This window comes from Dipodomys spectabilis, unplaced genomic scaffold (assembly GCF_019054845.1).
Source record: "Dipodomys spectabilis isolate Male_0828 unplaced genomic scaffold, ASM1905484v1 ptg000094l, whole genome shotgun sequence".
Taxonomy (NCBI): domain Eukaryota; kingdom Metazoa; phylum Chordata; class Mammalia; order Rodentia; family Heteromyidae; genus Dipodomys; species Dipodomys spectabilis.
Window position 1 is genome coordinate 12162710 of NW_024870771.1, and position 15153 is coordinate 12177862.

At 38.5% G+C, this 15153-nt stretch overlaps 1 pseudogene; it reads right to left on the minus strand.

Annotated features, from left to right (window-relative positions):
* LOC122112362 overlaps positions 1-14092 on the minus strand; it is an 88859-nt pseudogene extending 74767 nt beyond the window's left edge.
* Between the last annotated feature and the right edge of the window lie 1061 nt (positions 14093-15153).

The window sequence follows — 15153 nt, forward strand, 5'->3', positions numbered from 1 at the left end:
TATCTCATTAAATTGTTGGTTTCAGATCTCTCCAATTTGTTTATGTAGGAACTCAGAGCTATAAACTTGCCTCTGAGTACTGCTTTTGCTGTGTCCCAGAGGAGCTGGTAATTTGTGTGTTCCTTTTTGTTGAATAGCATGAACATTTGAATTTCCTTTCTAATCTCTTCCTTGACCCACTCATGATTCAGCAGTGTGTTGTTCGTCCTCCATGTGTTACCGGACTTTCTTTGGTGGCTTTTGGTGTTGAGTTCTAATTTTATTCCCTAGTGGTCGGAGAGAATGCAAGGTATAACTTCAATGTTTCTGAATTTAGACAAGTTTGCTTTGTGGCCTAAAATGTGGTCTATTTTAGAAAATGTTCCATGTGCTGCTGAGAAAAACATGTATTCTGATGCTGCTGGTTGAAATATTCAGTAGATGTCTATTAAATCCAGTTGATCTATGCAGTTGTTTAGATCTGCGGTTTCTCTGTTGAGTTTTTGCTGAGTTGATCTATCTAGTGGGGGAGTGGTGTGTTAAAATCCCCAACAATTAATGTCTTTGGATCTATGTGGGATTTGAGGGAAAGTAGTGTTTCTTGGATAAATTTGAGTGCTCCGTTGTTTGGCGAATAGATATTTAGAACTGTAATATCCTCATGAAGGAGAGATCCCTTAATTAATATGTTGCGACCTTCTTTATCTCTTCTCACCAATTTTAATTTGAAGTCTATTTTATCTGATATTAGGATTGCAACTCTTGCCTGTTTATGGGGGCCGTTTGCTTGGGAGATTTTGCTCCAGCCTTTAACATTGAAAATGTGACTCCTGAAGGTAGCAGATAGAAGGGTCCTGTTTTTTAATCCAACTAGACAATTTATGTCGCTTAATTGGAGAGTTAAGTTCGTTAATATTAAGAGATAGGACTGAGAGATATTTGGGAGTTCATGCCATGTTATCCACCTTCTTGGGGGCTGCGAAAACTGGGTTCTTCCTATGGTTCTTGGATTCTCAGTTTGCGTGCAGTTTCTTGGCCTTTATTGTTGTCTTGTTGGTTTTCTATGTGTAGGACATCTTTAAGAATCTTTTGTAGGGCTGGTTTGGTGGAGTTGTATTTTTTCAATTTTACTTTGCTATGGAAGGTTTTTATTTGGCCTTCAGTTATGAAGGAGAATTTATCTGGGTACAGTATTCTTGGTTGATAGTTGTTTGTTTTTAGGGCATGGCATACATCATTTCAGGCTCTTCTTGCTTTGATTGTCTCTGCTGAGAAATCTGAGGTGATTCTAATTGGTTTCCCTGTATAGGTGATTAATCTTTTCTCCTTGACAGCTTTAAGGATCTTTTCCTTGGTCTGAATTGATCCTGTGTGGATTATAATATGATGGTGGGATGTCCTATTCTGGTCTGGTCTATTTGGAGTTCTAAAAGCTTCTTGTATATGAATAGGCCTATCTTTTGCATGTTTGGGAAGTTCTCTGCTAGGATCCTGTTGAACAAATTTCCTAGACCATTAACTTCTGTTTCTAGGTGCTCCTCTACACCCATTATCCTTAGATTAGGCCTTCTGATGGTGTCTTCCAAGTGTTGGATAGATCTCTCATGTTTCTTGGATCTACACCCATTATCCTTAGATTAGGCCTTCTGATGGTGTCTTCCAAGTGTTGGATAGATCTCTCATATTTCTTGGATTTGTCTTGGATGGTTGTATGTTCTTTCTCTATAATGTCTAGGCTGTCTTCAATCCCCGAGATTCAATCTTCTGCATGATCTAACCTGCTGTGGAGACTTTCTACTTTGTTTTTTTATTTCTTTTCCTTCTAGTTGGTCAGCTTTGATGGCTTCAAATTCTTTGTTGAAGCTTTGTTTTAGATCTTGTATGAACTTCTTTACTTCCTTAATTTGGTGTTCAGTGTTTATTCTCAAATCACTTAGTTGATTGGTTATGGTTTCCTTGGACTCCCATTCCTTCTGTTGGGTTCCATTCAGCATTCCCTTTGTGGTCTCCCTGACTTCTTTCTGCTCTTTGTTAATGGATTCCATGAATGCCTTTAGTGATCTTTGTGTATTCTCTTCCTGCTCTCTCAATTCCTGTATTACTCTTTGATTAGCTTCCTCCCGTTCATGCGATTCCTGTAGTTCTCTTTGAGTGTTCTCAGCCTGCTCATGCCATTCCTGCCTTTCTCTTTGAGTATTCTCAACCTGCTCATGCAAATCCTGTATCAGTTTTTGAGTAGCTTCCTCACGCTTATGACATTCCTGTATAAACTTTTGGATTGCCTCCTCTCTCTCCCTATCACTCTCATACAGAGTCCTTTGTATGTTTTCAATCTTTTCATTTATCATGTTTGCCAGCAATGTTTGTAGAGCTATTTGGGAACTCTCCTCTGGATTATTTATTATCAGTTCTGTCCCCTGATTATCATGAGTAGGAGTTGAGATACCCGGACTTGCCATTTTTCTTGTGTTTTTCCGGCTTACTCTGTCCATTTGGGATGAAATTAACACCAGTTTTATGCTAGAACACTATCTTAAGGCAAGCATCAACCAAAGTCTGTATTTGCACAGTCAATAGTCTACAGATACAATCTATTTCAACAGATACATCTATTCAACATCAAACAACTATATATTAATGGGCTACGAACTGCAAAGAAGAATTTGGTAAACCAGAAATTATTAGGTTTAGGAAGAGTTGTGGGTAAAAAATAGGAATAGAGTGATGTGGGAAGGCACAGGGAGTGTTAACTAAGTCCTAATCTCAAAGCAGGAAATAGGATAGAATGAAAGTAGAGAGAGAGAAAAAAAAAGAAGAAAGAGAAAGGGAACAAAAAGAGACCAGAAAAAAATAGAAAGGTAAAAATTAAAAATATTATACAGAACGAAAACAAACTGTCCAGAGAAGAACATGAATATAATAAGAGAAGGGGAAGGATATAAAGGAGAAGTGAAAAACTTAAAAATAAAAATTCTTAAAATATTATATAGGTGTAAAGAGGTAGTACTGCTATTAAGGTATTTAAGTCTAAGATGTTTTGAATTGAGTAATAAATTTGTGTATTAAGTGTGTACACAATGGGGGATAAGGTCTAATAATCGACTACGGGTTTATCTGAGGATGTGCAGAACAACAATTAAGTCACATAAAGAAGAACGAAAGAGAAGAGCAGGTGAAAAGGATAAGAAAGAAAGAAAAAAGATCAGAAGTTCAGTAGAGCTAAACAAAAAACAAAACAAAACAAAAAAAGAAACACACACACACACTTATACCCCTAAAATAAAATTCTAAGAGGGGAAAAAAATTACTAGAAAACAATTTTTTTTTAAAAAAAGGTAAAAATTAAAGATTAAAAAAATTTTTTTTTACTAAAAGGTACAACAAAAAAAAGTTCTTTGATTTTTTTGGGAGGGTTGGGAAAAATCCTTTGTCTCCCTTGTGTCTGTAACCAGCCTCTTGTTGGAGTCTCTGGTCTGCTTGTGTTCCTGTGGCTTGGCTAGTTACTTAAGTCAGTTCCTTTTAGCAGGCAGAAAAATGCTCTGGGATCCTCCTCCCAGGTTAGTTCAATGGGAGGGAGATCCACTTTGAGTGTCACAAAAGAGGGAGATGGCTTGAGTTTGGAGATGCTGTGATAAGGCTAGGTTCTGGGTAGAGTTGAGGCCTTTAAGCAAACAGTAGCTTTTCCCGGGGGCTGGTTTGTGAGAAACTCACAGAGCCCAGCCTGGAGTCACTCTCAGGGTTTCTGTTTACTGAATTTCAATTGATTGTAGAGGCTGCTAAAGGGAGGGGCAGCCTCTGGCTCTGATTACCCAGTGAAGAAAGCCACTCCTAGGGCTGACGACTGAGCTGGGTGACTTTTCCCTGGGTGGAGCTGAGTATAGCAGGTCAGGTTAGGCTCTTGTGACCCACTAGATGACTCTAGATTTATTCCAAGATGTGAGTTGGAGCTAGCAGCTCCGCCGAGCTTTGTCGGTATCCAAGATGGAGATCTCCAGTACTGGGGGGGGGGGAGGAGAGGAGTGGCCTTCCCTCCTCTGCTCCCTGAGGAGGAGTGAGGACGTTAGGCTTCTACTCACACCAAGTCTTGGTTCCTGGGTCGTCTCTGGTCTGTGAACTGCAGGATGAAGATGTCCGCTCCTTGTTGGTTCTTGCTGGTGTTGAGTAGAATCTGCTCGCCCGCCGAGTCTGGCTCCTTAGTCCAGGACTCTCTGTGATTCAGGTATGGTGGCTGCAGTTGCCGCCGCCACTGCTGCAGCCGCCGCGGTGGCTGCTGGCAAGTGGTCAGGGCTGTCTCCTTGCCTGTATTTTCTCTCTCTGGCCTAACTCTCTGTCTTGTGAAGGCACACTTGGTGTGATTCTCTGGCTTAGGACTGTTCACTGGAACTCTAAAAACTGCTTTCTATGCGAGAGCTTGTTTAGCCTCCAGCTTCTCCTCCACCATCTTCCCAGAACTCCAGCAAACAGCTTTTTAAAGAGCAATCAAACGGAATTAAAGTTCTTTTTTTCTCATTACAGAATTGATTCTATTGATTTCAGTTTTCAAAAGAACATTCTGGGTACCATAACTAATATGAATTGAGATTTTGTTACTCTGGGCAAGGTCCTATTTGAGTACCATTCATGTATTACACATTTGCCACTCACAACAGCCCTTTGTGGTTTGTATTATTATCCTTTCCCTATGGGTGAGAAAGTTGGGGAAGAAAACGATTAAGTATCTTGTCCAAGATCACACAGTGAATTTGGCAGCAGGTCCCAGATCTCACACTCTTAAATCACAAGGTTTACCACCTCCACAGTGTAAGAAAGGAATGTAAAGAAGTGGAGGGAAAAGGGAAAAAGTGCAGCAGTGGAGCCGATTGAACACTGATGGAAGTGTACTCTACAACTTGTATGTAGAAGGAGATGGGAGGTAGAGACTGGGAGAGACTGAGGGAATGGAAAAAAATTGTATGAAAGGAAATGTACTCATTACCTGACTCATGTAATAGTTATCCCTCTGTACATCATCTTTATAATAACAATAAAGTAAATAAAAAAGAAGTGGGGCAGATATATGTACCTACTGAGAAGCCTACTGCAATCCCCCAGGAGAAAGAACATAGAAATATGTTTGTATGATGAAGAAGATATAGAGAAGAATAGGTAGTCTGTGGCTTTCAGCAGGAGTTTATTGTCTGTCCAGTGTAGATCTCAGGTTTGGATGAACAGGTACTGAGGGCATCTCAAGTGCAAATCCCAAAGAGGATACAAAGCTTTCTGCAATGCACAGGGCAGATTTCAACCATAAAACAGCTAATACAAAGTGTCAATGTTAGAAGATATAGAAAAACCTAATAGGTGGATATGTGGGATGAGAGAGCTGCAGGTGTCAAGGGCAGCATGTAACATAAAAGACAAGCACAGGAAAATCATCAGATGTGGAGATAAATTGTCATATTAATTATTAGAGGAGAGTTATCATTGTTACTTTTAATCAAGTCCAGAGCACAAAAGGGATTTTTCCATTAGAGATCTGTACTGTGAGTCATCTATGTTATAATGATGTTTGAAGCTGTGGGCACAAGTAGAATCTCTAGAATTAGCCCACAAGAAAGAAGCATAATGGCTTAAGACTAAGCCTTGTTTGAAGAGATCCAACTTTTTCTCCCCGTTGTTCAACACTACAATTTGAACTCAGGACCTCTTTCTCTCACTTTGCTTCTGTGTTCACAGCTGGCATTCTACTAGCTGGGATACCCTTCCAGTGAGGCATTTTGCTAATTAATTAGACAGAGTCTTACAGATTTTTCTATAGGGGCTGGCTTCAAATTATGATGCTCCAGACCTCAGCCTCTTTCTCCTTTCTTTCTTTCCTTTCTTCCCTTCTTTCCCTCCTTCCCTCCCTCTTTTCCTTCCTCCTTCCTTTGTTTTAAGGAAACAGAGAAAGTTTATTTGAAAGTGCAAGGAATGCCTTAAGTAGGGAGAGCCTCCATTTGTATATGAGACTCAAGGAAGAATCCAATGCCATCCTCCTTTCTTTTTTTTTTTGGTGGGGGTGGTCTGTCATGGCACTTGAACTCTGGACTTGGACACTGTCCCTCAGCTCTTCAGCTCAAGGTGAGTGCTCTACTGCATGAGCCACAGTACCACTTAAGGTTTTCTAGGGGTTTATTGGAGATAAGATTCTCATGGACTTTTCTGCCCAGGCTGGCTTTGAACTGTGATCCTCAGATCTCAGCCTCCTGAGTGGTTAGGAGCCACCAGCACACTGCCAATGCCATCCTCTTTAAGGGCAGTTCTTATAGCAATGAGACTGAAGTTATATGGAAGATGTAGGAATAAAAACAAAAGAGTATGATGTTGATAAAGCCAAGGGAGAGGAAGTTTAGAAGTGGCAAAGCAGCACTGAGGAGTTAAGTAATATTAAAACAAAACAAAACAAAACAATTAAAATAAGCTTCAAAAACATAGAGGTCATTCAGCCATAATCAAGTGTTAATGTATTGTGTGGAGAACTTTATGAGTTAGATTGATATCACAAACAAACTTCATATATCATTCCAACAATAATTCTGCTAAAAGCATATTAATGAAGATAGCTTCCTATATTCTTGATCATATACATATGTAACTAAGCCTCACTCAAATCCTGCAAAGTATCTAAACTTTTCTACTTCACATGATGGAATGAAAGCTCAGAGATGAGAAGTGATTTAGTTGAGGTTATACAAGAGCCATATTTTGAACCTAGTTTCCATCCTGAGCCATGCAGGAGCTGATGCCCAATGTCTTTCCCTTACAGCACAACACAGAAAAGCTTTGCACCCCTTGGCATCAGCTGAATTGACTTTCATCTTCCTTGCAAAATCTGGATTCATCTCACTCAGATACAAAATTGTTTCCCCATGCTTTCTGTCTTTTTGTAAGCAAGGTTGGCCATAGGGTTATTAATCATTGCTGCAACAGATAAAGCTGACTTGTAAAAACCAATCTCCATTATTCATTTGGAACCACAATGTAGACTGAGATACTGTATCACTAAAGGAAACAGATGGTCTATGCTCCTGGTAAAAACACTTTACAAAAAGCCTAGCTATCTGCTATAAACAGGTTCAGAATTCAGGCACATCACATACCATTTCCACAAGGTCATTGTTTATACTTGACCTTTTATTCATTTGCAGTAGGAAACACAGTATATGTTTAAATGAAGCTAGCACAAAACACAGTAACCACAGTACATACACATGAACACAATTAGACGTACATATCTTAGGTTCAAAGTGACATGTATTTCTATTTCAGAAAAAGCTAACTTGATGAATGAAAAGTGGTCCATATTCTTCCTAGCTCCTCGTCCTTTCTATCCCTTTTATTTGCTCTAGTCTGAGATCAACATTCCAGACAGAAAGACTTTTCCAGTAGGTAGAGCACATTCACTATCTTGTTTAAAAATCTTTGAATGTTTCTTAGTACTTCTAGGGAAGTATCCTTCAGCAAGCTCTTAAGCTCTCTCTCTCATGTTGTCAAGATAACACAGATATGCAGGATGAGAGCTGGGAGTGTGCCTCCATGTATTCAGAATCTGACTCTCAACCCTCAACTATAGTAATTTTCTTTGGTGTCAAACCCAGCTGGTTCCTTGATTTTATACAAACCCTCAAGCTAACAAAGGTTTCTACATTTTTTACAAATAGTTGAAGAAAATTTCAGAAGCAATCATATTTCATAACCCATATTTATATAGCTCATGAAATTCAAAATTTGACATCCATGGATAAAGCTATATTGTTGCAGAGCCATCCCAGTTTGTTTGTGTATTACCTATGACTGTTTTTGTGAAATAACAGAATTTAGAAGATATGCAAAAGACTGCAAGGGGTACCAAGGTGAAAAATTCTACTACGTAGCTCTTTCTGGAAAAAGTGTGCCAAGTCAAGCCAAAGAACATGTTCCAAAAAGAAAAGTATAAAGTGAGAGAGCAATTGTCAAACTAAGAAAGGTCAGTGGATTCACCAAGCCGCTGAGATTTATAATAAATGTGGACTACACGTTTTGATGTACACTTTTAACTTGGAGCCAATGGCTCACATGTGCTATCCTAGCAACTCAGAGGTTGAGACTAGGAATTCATAATGGATCAGGGCGGGTGGGGCAGAATATTTTGTACAGCTTTTCTCAACCTATTACAGAGTGCAGTAGCACACATCTATCATCTCAAGTTACATAGAAGGCAGAAAATTTCACAAGACTGTCTCCATGGAGGGGAGCTAGAGGTGAAGGCATGTGTCTGTGATCTAGCAATGATGGCAAGTCTCAAAAGCAGGGATATTGAGGCTCAGACATGATTCTGGTTGGGAAGTAAACCTTGTCCTGAAAACAGACAGTGAAACAGGCCTGGATGGGAAGGTTATCTGTGTTATGCCAGCCTAGCATTTATGAGACATGGGTTCAAATCCTATTACCACCAGAAAATGCATTCTTTGGAATTTTATGTTTTATACGCTGATTTGTATAACACTACAAGGATAGCTTTAAGTTATGTCATATGAATGTCTGATATACATATGTATGCATAATCATTTGGGAGAACTTTCCTGTTTTATATTGTTTGCCTTCAAAAGCATTATGTTTTCTGCCAGAAAACCCCTTTCTCTTTTTGGTATTGTCTGAATATTGACTTGTTTTACAAATCTGGTTTTAGCCAGAACTTCCTGTAGAAACATTTCTAACCTCCTTTTGGTATTAGATGCTTGTCTGCCCTTAGCATTCAGTTTGCCTCTCTAATTATGCTTCTATGTAGCTTCATTATGTCTGATTTTTATAACTGAGCTCTTTAACCCTTGCCTTTACATTCATTTATCTTTTTGTCATTTATGCCTCTGAAATTGCTCAAACATATTATAGATGCATAGAAAGACAAGTTTATGAATTAAAATTCAAGAAATACCACATGTGTCTTAGATGCAGTTTGATCCTGGTTTGACTCAGAGGCAAAAAGCCCTGGAAATGTCAGAATCTGTTAATAATTGGCTAGCACTTTGGGGAAAAGCAGAAGCCTATTGGGATATTTACAGTGAGTTTTTATAAGAAACCTAAGGCTTGTTCAAGCTAAAATGCCTTAGTAACAGATTTTGTAAAAAGTGAATATTCTCCACTCATTAGTTTCCCTACCAAAGACTTGGGATTACAAAAAGAGAAAGCACAAACACACACACACACACACACACATATACAAACACATACACACATTAGTAGAGAACTTACTATGTAAGCTCTGAAACCAACACTAAGAATATATGAAATATCCTTGATATTCAACATTCATGTGACAAATAAATTAGCTTTCAATAGATATATTAATAATGAAAACTAACTACTGTGGAGGCATCCTACAAGCTAGTGGAATTTAAGGAGCTAAATTGAGATGACTTAACCCCAACTTTATGGACCACTCCTTTCTTTTTCTTTCTTTTTTTTTCTTTTAAATATATATATTGTAAAACTGTTGCCCAGAGGGTTTACATTTACATGAGTAGTGAGCATTGTTACCTCCTCCTTTGTTTATCCCCTGCAATCCTTTCCCTCTCCACCTCCCCCACTCCTATTACCCCCCTCACCCCGATATTGTAAAGTTTGTTTTCAACTTAGTGTCCTGTACCTCTCCTTGTCACAATGAGTCAGGCTGCATCCCCATTTATGCATTCCCCAATATCCCTTCCCCTCCACAAATTACAAAAATGTCCATACAAGATGCAGAACACTGGCATCAAATCCAGTGAAAACAGGGGTTATACCCTGGGGGAAGAACATATTAAAGAAACAAAAGAATCACATAGTGCATTGTAAGTACACTAAAAACAATAGCAAGAAAGAAAAAAAACCACTTGTGTCTTTGTCTTGGGGTACATTTTGCTTACAATTATTTCATGTGGTCATATATACATAGCCTTTGACCTCTGCTTATCTGACACCTGTACTAGTCATTGCAAACAAGGGAAATCATGGAACCTATGTTTCTTTGGGCCTGGCTTAATTCACTTAATATAATTTTTTTCCAAGTCTTTCCATTTCCTAACAAATGAGGCAATGCCATTCTTTCTGATGGAGGCATAGGATTCCATTGTTTGAATATATTTCTTGATCCATTCATTTACTGAAGATCATCTGGGTTGGTTCTATATTTTAGCTATCATAAATAATACTCCAATAAACATGGCTGTGATGGTAGCTTTGGTATGACCTTGTTTATGATCATTTGGGTAAATGCCCCAAAGTGGAATTGCTGGGTCATACGTGAACTCTATGTGGAGTCTTTTGAAGAACCTCCATATTGCTTTCCAGAGTGGTTGAACAAATTTACACTCCCACCAACAATGCAGTAGGGTTCCCTTATGGCCACATCCCCTCCAGCATCTGTTATTACTAGATTTCTTGATTATAGCCATTCTAACTGAGGTGGGGTGGAATCTCAATGGTGTCTTGATTTGCATTTCTTTTATGGCTAGAGAAGTTGAGCATTTCATCATGTGTCTATTGGTCATTCTTAGTTCCTCTTCAGAGAAGTCTCTCTTTAAGTCTTTAGTCCATTTATTAATTGGGCAGTTGTTTCTTTGAGGATTTGTTGTTGGGGATTTAGTTTTTTGAGTTCTAAGTATATTTTAGATATGAGACCCTTGTCCATTTTATGGCTAGTGAAGATCTTCTCCCAATCTGTGGGCTTTCTATTATCTTGCTAGCTATGTCCTTTGCCATGCAGAAGCTCTGCTGCTTCATGCAATCCCATTTGTCCAATCTTTCTTTGATTTGTTGTGTTTCTGGATCTCTCTCTATTAAGAAAATTTCATCCTGTGCCAAGGAGTTTCTGTGGCTTATGCCAAGAGTTTCTCCTATTCATTCCTGTAAAGTTTTCATGGAGTCTGCTTTTATTTCGAGTTCTTTGATCCATTTGGAGTTGAGTCTGGTGCAGGGTGATATATATGAATTTAGCTTTAGTTTTCTACAAGTGATTAACCAATTTTGCCAGAACCTTTTACTGAAAAGGCTGTTTTTCTTCCATTCGATTTCTTTAGCTCCCTTGTCAAAGATTAGGTGGATAAAGGTCTGTGGGTTCATTTCTGGGTTTTCAGTCCTATTCCATTGGTCCTCAGGTCTCTTCTTGTGCCAGTACCAAGCTGTTTTGATTACTATGGCTTTGTAGTAGAGTTTGTAATTGGAATTGATATTCCTCCAGTGCTGTTCTTTCTACAAAGGATTGTTTTTGCTATTTGGGGTCTTCTATTATCCCATATGAATTTTTGGATTGCTTCTTCTATTTCTTTGAAGAATGAGGTTGGGATATTGATGGGTATGACATTGAATTTGTAGATAGCCTTTGGCAGTATTGCCATTTTCACCATGTTAATCCTCACAATCCAGGAGCATGGGAGGATTTTCCACTTGCTTAGTTCTGCTTTAATTTCCTTTTTCAGGTTTTTAAAGTTTTTGTCATAGAGGTACTTCACCTCTTTTGTTAAGTTAACTCCTAAGTATTTTATTTTTTTGGGAGGGGGTTATTGAAAAAGGGGTTGCTTTCCTAATTTCAGCCTCGCTCTTCTCATTATTGGCATACAGGAAAGCCATTGATTTTTGAGGGTTAATTTTATACCCTGCAGATTGCCAAAGTTTCCAATCAGCTCAAGTAACTTGGGAGTGGAGTTCACAGGGTTCTTTAAATACAAGATCATGTCATCTGCAAGGAGGGAGAGTTTTACTTCATCTTTCCCTATTTGGATGCCCTTTATGTCTGCATCTTTTCTTATTGCCCTATGTAGGCATTCTAATACTAGGTTAAAGAGGAGTACAGAGAGTGGACATCCTTGTTTCATTTCTGAATTTAGAGGAAATGGCTTTAACTTTTTGCCATTAAGTCTAATGCTGGCTGTAGGTTTGTCATATACAGCCTTTATTATATTGAGGAATATTCCATGGATTCCTAGTTCTTCCAGCATTTTCATCATAAAAGGGTGTTGGATCTTGTTAAATGCTTTTTCTGCATCTATGAAGATAATCATGTTGTCCTTATCCTTGCTCTTGTTGATGTGATGAATTATATTAATTGTTTTACGTATATTGAATCAGATTTGCATCTCTGAAATGAATCCTGTTTGATCGTGGTGTATAATTTTTTTGATGAGTTTTTGAAGTCGATTGGCCAAGATTTTGTTGAGAAGATTTGTGCCAACATTCAGTAAAGAAATGGGTCTATTGTTCTCTTTCTTTAATGAGTCCCTGCCTGGTTTTGGGATATAGGTTATACTGGCTTCATATGAAGAGTGTGGTATTGAATTTCTGCTTTCAATTTCATTGAAGAGATGGAAGAGTATTGGTGTGAATTCTGCTTTGAAGACCTTGTAGAATTCAGCTGTAAATCCATCTGGTCCTGAGTTTTTCTTGGGTAGGAAGTCTTATTGCTGTTTCTATTTTGGTGCTCGATATGGGTCTGTTAAGTTAGTTTAAATCATCTTGCTTTAGCTTGGACATGTCAATATTTACTAGAAATTTGTCAATACCTTTCAGATTCTCAAACTTATTAGCATAAAGGTTTCAGAAGTATCCCCTTATTATATTCTGAATCTTGGTTGTTTCTGTAGTGATGTTTCCATTCTCATCTCTGAGTTTGTTTATTTGGATGTATTCTCTTTTTTTCTCATAAGATTTGCTAAGGGTGTGTCAATTTTATTACTTTTTTGAAGAACCAACTCTTTGTTTTGTTAATTCTGTCTACATATTTTTTTGGACTCTAATTCATTTAATTTGGTTTTAATTTTAATTATTTGTTTCTGTCTACTGGATTGGAGTTTAGCTTGTTGTTCTTTTTCAAGGAGTTTTAGGTGCCTCATTAAATTGTTAGTTTCAGATCTTTCCAATTTGTTAATGTAGGAACTCAGAGCTATAAACTTGCCTCTGAGTACTGCCTTTGCTTTGTCCCAGAGGAGCTGATAGTTTGTGTGTTCATTTTTATTAAATGGCATGAACATTTGAATTTCCTTTCTAATCTCTTCCATGACACACTGGTGGTTCAACAGTGTGTTGTTCAGCCTCCATGTGTTACAGAACTTCCTTTGGTGGTTTTTGGTGTTGAATTCTAATTTTATTTCCTTGTGGTCTCAGAGAGCATGACTGTTTCAGTTTGCCACCAATAATAACCACACAGTTTTCAAGGCTTAGGACACCCTTCATGAACTCCAGGTAGTTTGTGTTGGTTCTTTCTCTACCACGTCTTACAGGAACTAAAATGATAACAGCTATGTCAACAGCATTAACAAAAGTCATTGAAGCACTTTGCTTATCAATTACATCACAACTATACAGTCTTGTGCAACATAGTTATTCCTTTTAAATCAGGGTGTTTTGCTTCTTCAACTGCTTTTCTTAAAATATGAGCAACAACAGCTGGTCCATACCAATCTCCAGATTTTTTCACAGATTTCTTTCCATATTTCACTAATTGATGTAAGCCAAAAAGAGCCAATGGGGAATCACCAAACCAGGAAATGGTTTTCCTATAGTAAATTTCATTTCAAATTTCATGATCATTAGAATATTTCTTAACTTTTTCCTTCAGAGAAAAAGTTGGAGTTTTGAGTTCTCTTTCCCATCAAAAGATGTAGTAAATTTTTTCACAGCATGGGAAGTCCATGATTCAGTCTGATTTTTCAATGTTCAGTGCATCAGACCAGGTCTAAGCTCCACCAAGAAAATATTGTATGAGTCCTTGAGCCAAGAGCATTTGGCCAGTTCTTAGTGTACAGCCCCAACCACAATCTGAAGTCAAGGTTGAGCCCTCTATTTGAGGAAATTCTTCCCTGTAGGTCAGCCATATTCTAGAAATGAAATCTTTATGAAATTCTTCTACATTTCCCGCAATTACATGATCTTCTATTGCACATCCTGATCTTGCAAGTCATGTTTTATTTTCGTCCTCGTATTTAAAATGATAACATTTGCCAAGTAATAATACAGGGGAATTTCTACTAAAATACATCTTTGTTTTCAACACCCAACTGTATTGCATGTTGTTCCAAGCGGATACAAATTTGGTTTTTAACTTGTCAATTTCATGTGTTCCTGTGGCCTCCATATTCAAATTCTAAAGAAAAAGCCATCACTTCACTCATACATATACTAGATATTGCAAATAAGGGAAACCATGGGACCTATGTTTCTTTGGGCCTGGTTTACTTCACTTAATATAATTTTTTCCAAGTTTTTCCACTTCCTAACAAATGGGGCAGTGTCATTCTTTCTGATGGAGGCATAGAATTGTGTATATATACCACATTTTCTTGATCCGTTCATCTACTGAGGGATGAGTCAAGCGGAAAAGGTCAGATAATGTGATGTTAGGAAAATGAACCCTTAGATATGTATTTTAATGCTTTTTTATTTCAAGCATTTGTTTCTAACGCATTTATAAGATTATCTCTTTGTTGCTTTGTATGTCTCTCCCCCACAGTATAACCCCTGCTTTCACTATATTTGATGTCAGTATAACTTGTGGAGGTGATGGGGAAAAACAAGTCGTTTAAGGATACAGGTGGACCTGTTGCAATAATGAGAAGTACAAGGTCATGTCCAAAACGAGCTTTACAATGTTGGTGCGGGGTGGGGGGGGGAGGGGGGAGGATTCGGTGGGGGGGGGGGTAGGGAGGAGGTAGGGAAGGGATGGGAAGGGTAAACAAAGGAGGAGGCTGCAATGCTTGATAAGAAATGTACGCATTATCCTGCCCATGTAATTGTAACCCCTCTGTACAGTATGTTCACAAAAAAAAAATTAAATTAAATTAAAAAAAAAAAAGAAAAAAGAAAAAGCCATCACTTGAGTGTATTCTATTAGAGAGTTCATCTTCCATACCGGGAAATGGTGTGGCACTGGCGGCAGCCGCGGCTGCCACCACAGCAACTCCCTCCACCCCCCCTCCCCCTTGCAGTCACTGCAGCCTTGGCGCCATGGCAGCAGGAACTGCATGCCCCAGGCCCTGTGGGGCCACCATAGTCGGAGGCATGGCCTCCCTTTTTGTTGTTGTTGCTGCTGTTGGTGGTGGTTGTGGGGCTTGAGCTCTGAGCCTGGATATGTCCCTCAGCTCTTCAGTTCAAGGCTAGTGCTCTACTACTTGAGCCACAGCAACACTTCTGGTTTTCTGGTGGTTT